Genomic DNA, 8,373 nt, shown 5'->3' with positions numbered 1-8,373 from the left:
TAAATCGAGGTTGAGGCAATCATGGTTTGAGTAGCCGTATACTTCAAAACAAGCTTCGAATAAGTGGAGCGGTAGTACAACCAGAGAACGCCAATTCCAATGCTTGACCCCTATCTCATGGAAGGAAATTTATGGAAGACAAAAATGCGAGGGAAGCGAGCGCGAAATTTTTCGACAATTTTCGCTCTTTTGTGACTGAAAAACGGCCTTAATACGCTATTGTTAGCCAAGTTTGCCTTGTCAATTCTTTTGAAAATTTTGATTTTATTTAGCACTGACCATTTGTTAGCAAAATCAGTTACGACGAGCGACGTACCTGCCTTACCCCATAGTGTGCAGAGGGGTCTGAACCCCCCATTAATATTTCATCCCCCCCTATAAAGGTATCCCCCCTATTTTTAAAATTTTTTGATCCCGCACCATTTACAGGGGTCCGAGCCCCCAGCATATAATTTGTACTCCCAGTATTGGGGAAGAATTTTGATGAATGAAATATATTTTTCAGTGTGAATTCGTACCAATAGTCAATGAACTTGAAAACACTAGCAAATAAACAGTAAACTAATAATAGTAAAACTAGGAAAAATAAGAAATAAGACAAAAAGTTACATTCCCCCCTATTTTTATTTTTTATTAGCTCAAACCCCCCATTTTAACTGGAAAATTGCCCATCCCCCCCTATAAAGCCTTCCTTGAAAACGCGGATCCCCCCCTTAAAAAATGGGGGGGGGGGTGATACTATGTACCCGGTGCGGCGTTCCAATAGTTTCGCTCAGGAGAAAACTTTTGAGATTTAGAATGTCTAGACTGCTTGAAAACGCATCACGTGCATCCATTATCTATGAGGACTATTTTTTAATTGTTCGATGCTACATCCATGTATACAAGATGTTTTAGAACTACCCCTACTTTTGCAAATTATTGAAGGAGCAAAAATCCTTAACTTAAGTTAACGCGGTATCATTTTGTGTATTGTATTGTAGTAGAATATGAGTGACTACGGAGACGGAGACGACCATTATTAAACGCTGACTTTTTTGGCTAAAAACGCTCTCGATGCAAAAATATTTCTTTAGATATCTTTGATGATTTTAATGTTATAAAGTTTTGATTATTTTGAATGACATGACAATAATAAGTTAATATGACAATAAGTTAATCCAAGACTATGCGAGCGAAGCGAGCAAAGAAAAATTTACAGATTTATGTTTAGATTTTTAGAGTTTCCTTGTGTTTTAGACAATGATTTGCTATTCACGTTCACGCTAAAAATCTCAATTCACGAATTCACGGTGGAAAAAGGCTCATTCACGTGTCACGCCAGCCCCTGGGGGAGCCCCTTAGAACTAAAGAATTATCCATAAAAAGAGCTTTTTGAGGTAGTTAGTTACAATAGTAAAACCATTCTAAAACATGCTTTTAGCCAAATAAGAAAGTGTTAAAATCGAAATTTTCTTCGGTCGGCACAAACTATGGTTGGACAGTTGTCAGTAATTAAACTTCACTTCTTCTATGCTATTTGCACTTGGAAATTAGATTGTTCGTCTGATAAACTGAGCTAATAACAGTTGAAAATAACGTTTCAATAGGGTATCCCTTACCCCTTATTTCATCAACATTTCTTGCAGTTGAAATACCTTTCCTCACGAAATAGGCCCAAAATGAAATATAAACATTTTCGGTGACGGTATTTGGAGTTAATTGTGTCCGGTATTCCGGTATTTCGGGAAAAGATTGCCGGTATTCAGTATCCCTTGAACCCCCCCCCCCCCCCCCCCGGTACAAACTATATAACAACATGAAGCTTCGATGGCCAAAATGTTAAGAACAAATTAAGAACATTTTAAGGCTTTGCAGAATCTAAAACACCTGATTTCTTAAGAAAACGGACAAAAATATTCACGAAATAGTGAAAATAAGAACATTTTGAAAAAATTAAGAACATCAGAAGGCTTCAAAAAAATTTGGATGATCTTTGACGAAAATTTGTATGTTGTTACTGATAGTCATATCTGAGTGCAGCGATTAGTAATACCATGGATATAATACAGAGATGACATTTTGACCGTAGAACCATTTGAAATATACTGAATGGGAGATCTTTTGTTCGTTTTTGTTTCTGTCTTTTGTTTTATTGTGTAACAAACAAACCATATTGTTTGGTTAAACAGTTGTTTTTGTTTTATTTTGTTTTGTTTGTTTTTTTTGTTTGTTTTTTTGTTCTTTTATTATTTATTGCGAATGTTTGTTTATTTATTTATTTTCATATGTTGAATTAGAACCCCCCGATTATTAATTTTTACAAGAATATTTTCAGTTGGCAAAAAGAAGTCTTTATTTTGCTCAAAAAAGCTTGATTTTAGCCTATTATTACCTTATTTTTTGGTTTCCAGAGGTACAATTTCCAACCCCCTGGCAATTGGCCCCCACCTTTTATTGAAATTTCGAAAATTTTCCAACTCCCCCCCTGTTTATTTGGCACCTAAGAGTATTTACATACGTTGAAATTGATAACAAATATATTCAAAGATAAAAATCTTCATATACAGTAGAGTCTTGCTCTACTGACTACAACGTTTTTCAATAAGAATGTTCAAAAGTTTTGAACTAATTTTAGCGGCTTTGCCCTATTTTGGACACATTTTTTTCGTTTTCCTAAGGACCTTTCATATTTTTTGATAAAAAATGGCAAAATCTGCAATGTTCTTATAAAAACTTCGATTTCTGATGAAATATAAATAGTCGCGTCTTTTTTTCACTATTACTTCATTGCCCAAAGCCAAAAGAATCTTTTTCACTTAAACTGATATAACATTCAATTTTGGAAACAGAAATATGAATAAATCTATTATCCATCGGCTAACTAACCGATTATAGGCTAATTTTCTGATAATGAAGTTCTGCTGAATCGACAAAAAGCCCGATTTTTTACCCTGCCGCATGCGCACGCATGCGCAGTACCAAAAAGTGGAATATTTCCTAAACCAAATTGACCCAAAGTCAAAATTTGTCATTAGCATTTCTCTGACAATGAGAAACCATGTATTCCTTAGAGAAGACGCGTCAGAAATCAAGGTTTTTATCGATTTTCGGCTAAATAGCCTATATAAAATAGTCTAAATAGCCTATGATAGGCTAATCAGCCTATGATAGGCTAATTTGAAGGTATTCTTGACTGTTAGTGGTCCTTATATGCTAGCTGCGGTTATGTACACTCTTTTTTTACGAGAACCAGCAAACTTTTGTTTAGGCTCGGCTGTTCTTATTTTTTGATACTTTTAGTCTCAAATTGTTTTTATCCTGTTCTAATTTTTAGAGGAAATTGGGTTATTTCTGCTGCGATACCCTACCGTACCCTTTACCGCTTCTACCCTTAATTTGGCCAAAAGGGTTGCTCTTAAATTATTCTTATTTTTTTGGCATTTTTGAGCCTCGTTGTTCTTAAAAAATTGTTCTAATAAAATAAAAATCGTGTATGCGATTAAGATTTTAGGCTTTCAATTTTTCTTTGAATCGCCTAATTTTCGTACATACTGGCTGGGCGGGCTAGGTAGGGCATACTACACTTTTTATGACGTGACCTCAGCTGTCCAATTTTCAGATTAGAATACACCCCTGTCTCACAGCCCTGGGGAAAGTTTGTCCCTGAATGGGGATAAAGATTTCTATTAAAATCCAAATGGGTATTGAAATTCTATTGTTTCGAGCCCAAAAATTCTAGTGCGGATGGTTTTGGAGTGCAAGTTTTTCCATTGAATCTTAGGCGAGACCAATTTAATTTGTTGTTCTACGGGCCCGACCGACCCTATGTTGTTCTACGGGCCCGACCGACCCTGTTTTTGCTAAAATCAAAAAAATAATAATATGGAATTTCCACTACAATATATTTTACACACTAGTTATTTATAAGAATCAAATTTAATAAAACTGAACATTAATTCAAGAAATTGAAAATTTAGAAAATCAAACCATTCCATACACTAAGATTTTTATGATCTTCATCAGAGATAAAAAAAAGTGAATTTTTGATCCAGATATTTTTGGAAAACATTTTGTTGGTACTTTACCAACCCTGATAAATGAAAAATTTATTCTAATTTTACCGACCGACCGACCGAACCAATATTTTGCTAACAATCTGCCCGGAGAACAATAAATTAAATTGGTCTCATCTTAGGTGGGGTGTTAATTTCCCTGTGGGGCTGAAATTTTATGGTATTTTTTCTGCCGAGGACAAAATTTGTGCAAACTTTCAAGTGGGGATGGGGTTCCAGCGGGTCTGTTAGTTACACAGGGGTGTTCGAATATAGTCAAAATTATCTTTTTCAAATTCTCCTTTGAAAGTATGATAAAAAGTATGATGCTGTTTTAGCCTGGAGATCCATGTTATGATTTCTTATTCTATATACTGATGGCGAAATATGTAGCATGGTATGGGCTGAGAGTTTGAATTTACCAGATCCTAATTACGGTTAAAACATAGCCAATCAAATTTTGTTATTCTTTTACTGGTCACACTTTCTTAGAGAAAGCGCAAGTTCCGAAATTTGGTTTTTATTTTAGTAAGTGAGGACAGCGCTAAATTTGAATTTCTCACTGTAAATTTTTTGAGGCAGAAATCTACCTCACAGGTCATACCCGTCCTGTATACATCAGATTATAAAAATACAGGACGGGCCTCCTGTCTAATGCTTTTTCGAAAGTAGCCCTTTTTTAAGGGATGTGTGATTATTAAGTTTTTTTTCTGGCGTGATCATGATCGAAAACAAAAAATTACGTGATATCGTGATCAGAGTTACCGCTGGGGGATGAGCCTCTTTAAGGCTTGATACCCCTGGGGGGGTACTTAGGCAAATGAAGAGCATGGGTATGTGCCGCCCTTAAGGGTACCTTTTTTGGACTTCCAAATATGGTCACATTAGTTCCAAAAAGGATCGTAAAATTCACAATAATTTCCTTTTTTTCCTCCTTTTTAGTCCCGCTAAAGGGTCCGAACGTCGAAACACTATTTTTGCTACTTTGATCTCTTAATTTACCTAAAATTCAAAACTCAAGGACTCTCGGAATTGGATAATAGGAATTTTCTTTTTGAATTTCTGCACAAAAATGCAAAATGATAATGCCAAAAATGTGACAGAGCTCAATTTTCGAAAAAAGATTTTTTTGGGTAAATTTCAACCGAAAAACGTCTAAAATGTGTTTTTTTTTACCTTTGAGTGTGTGATGTGATTTCTAATTTTTACTATAAAAGTAATGTACCATCATAAATGGTAGCTGAAGCATATTTTTTTTACCTTAAATGCTAATGAATCACTATTTATAAGAATATGTCGAAGCTCTTCACTAAATTTACCAGTTAGATGATGTTGTTTTGTTTTGCAAAAAAAAATGTATTTTTTGATTTTATTTTATCTATAAGAACAACACTGATAACTAAAAGACCAGCTTTACTCCTGAGAGATTCAATCATTTACGCTCCAGTTTTGATGATTGATTTCAACTGCCAAATAGCAATAGGGCATTTTTGAAAGTAGTAATGTGACCTAATTTTTTACTTCAAATATCGCTTGAGTTTTTATGGAAAAATTTAATTAAAAGTCCAGTCAAATAATCTGTATCACCACACCAAGGAATTTTATTAATGTTTGGGGACACGAGAAGTTTTTTTCGCGTTGGTGCCCCGGGGGGGGGGGGGGTACTACCCTTGTCGACCGACGGGGGTGCTCCGCTGTGGTTCGAAAAATGGACCCTACGTGGGACTCGAAATTGGCGAAAAAAGTGACCCTGAATGGGTCTGAAATTCCAAAATTTTCTCAAATTTTCTACTTTTTCCCCAAATTTTCCAAAAATACCCTACGTGGGACTGATTTTTCTATTTTGGTGTTTTTGCGACCATACCTGGGACTCGTGGAGGTTAAAAAGGTACCCTGACCAGCGGAGCATCCCCGTAACCCATCTTGCCCTAGTACCCCCCCCCCGGGGTTGGCGCAATGCAACATGTTCCATCCCACCAACCTGAAACGCTTTCTCGTGTCTCCACCCCATTTTCTTTAAATAACATTTGTGCTTCTCTCACTTTTGTCCCTATGGGACAATGAAGCAAAATTGATTCGTATTTATTGGTGGGATAGAGCATGTTGCATAGCACCATCGCGAAAAAAACTTCTCGTGTCCCCAAGCCTTTAGTATTTGTTGTTAGCGGCTAACTACCTTGAGAATCACAGTGTATGAATACAGGGTGTCTGGAAAAAAAGTATCGAGTCGTACCACTTCTATAGAAAGAAAGTTCTTGTGTGTGTTTCACTAAATTTGCAATGTTTATCAAATTTTCTCTCTGTCTCATATTAATTGTCATGGGACATCTTTTATGAATAACTTTTACAAACAGCAATTCTCAATAACTTTAACGTCATGAAATTTTAAAGAAAGTTAATTCTACTCAGAATCATGTTCGAACTCGATACTTTTTTTCCGGACACCCTGTATTACACTGTGACACTGTGACGACAAATAACGGTTCTATTCAGTGAGCATTCAATGAGAACAAAAGTAACCATGGCAATCATCCAAGTTCTTGGATGAACGCCGAAACAATCAAATCACAACTAACAAATGTAGGCCAGACTCAGTGAAAGAGTGTCATCTCAAAACACGACATACATATTTTTATATAATTAGGAATCGATTAAGGTAAACTCCGCAACGCATACGTCATAATTATTACTTTTCACTTTTTTTGACATTTGTACGAGTTGCAATCCCTCGATTCAACGCGGCTCAATTAAAGATACGTGCAAGCTGTTATATATCTTTTGTCAAACGATGCAATTAGCGTGCAAAAGAGATTAACGCAAAGGTTGATGGGATTGGAACTCGTACAAACACATCGAGAGTAATGATTATGTCAAAAATAAAATCTATTTTTAGATTCAGCGCGGTGCGCTATTGAAAATTCATTAATGAATAGGTAATTACTGTTGCATACTTGGGAGTCGGAGAATTTCATTAAACTGATATTCATAAGTCTCAGAATAATTGTAAAAAACCAAATGTATGCTATAATTATATGATTAAGCTTAGCATCAAAATATTAACTTTCTATCTTTGATTCTTTGAATAACGCGCTAGAGACATTCCATTTACAATCCGTCTCATATAAATTTCAGAGAAAGCTAAACTTGGTAAGCGCCAATAGGTTAAAACCCGTTTTGGATTTAGTGTAACCTATTTTAAAATCATTTAATATAGACAAGACCCCCATCCTAATTTCGAAATACTATTTGGGAAAGAATGATAAAATTTATAACCTCAAAAAACACGCCTTATAAATAAGCCAACAAAACTATTCGCTCCATAAAACATAACAATCAAAATTATAGCCAAGTTCAATCAAAATCATTGACTATCCATTGTCTCTTTAACAAAGCAATCAATTCATTTCCTTTGTTTATACTTTCTGCATAATTTATGTTAATTGATACGCGTGAATGATTATTAAGTAAACAATAGAAGTGTGATAGCCAATTAATAGCCTTCATTCAACACGCTTGACCAATAGAGCGAGGCATTTAAACGGTGTTCGGGCCGTTTGTTTACAAAGATTAAACGGGCCGTTGCACACGTTCGATTTTATAGAGCTGGCCGTGCTGTTTTGAAGCCGCAATTTACGTAGATTGACAGAAGTGTGTGTTTGTTGCTGTTTTCAAAACGCCTTTCCACCATGGTTGTTTATAAAAATTGTTTAGAATAGGTTAGAATAGGAAAAATGGCACACTGGGCGAAATAAGAGATTTCTAATCCTGGAAATATCTTGAAAATATGACTGATATTTCCATATATATTAGTAATATATCTTAAACTTTGGAAATATATAGAAAAGTCATATTTCGATATTTACTAACGTATACGGAAATATCATATTTTCAAAATATTTCCAGGATTGGAAATCTCTTATTTCGCCCAGTGGCAATCTTGAATATTACTTCACATATCAATGCTTGATAAGCACTGAAAACCATATTCCAGTTTAAAATACATGTTTTTTTATGAGAGCATGTAAAAATTTTGAAGCCTTTAGATGTTCTTAACTACACATTTTTTTATAAGACCAAACTATATAAGAACATAAGGCTTCGATGGCCGAAATGTTAAGAACAAGTTAAAAATATTTCAAGGCTTTGCCGCACTCTAAAACAGCCGGTTTCTTTGAAAAATGGGCAAAAATGCTCAAAAATGGTGAAAATAAGAAAATGTTAAGAACAATTTTAGGCTTATAACTCTAAAAGTTAAGAATATTCGAAGGTCCGAAGGCTTCAAAAATTTTGAATGTTCTTATAAAAACAACAATGTGTATTTGAGTCTTAAACCTAAAGA

The sequence above is a fragment of the Clytia hemisphaerica genome, unplaced genomic scaffold (assembly GCF_902728285.1).
Source record: "Clytia hemisphaerica strain Z4C2 unplaced genomic scaffold, Clytia hemisphaerica genome assembly, whole genome shotgun sequence".
NCBI lineage: Eukaryota > Metazoa > Cnidaria > Hydrozoa > Leptothecata > Clytiidae > Clytia > Clytia hemisphaerica.
The sequence above is the reverse complement of the archived record's forward strand: the minus strand, read 5'-3'. Positions refer to the sequence as shown.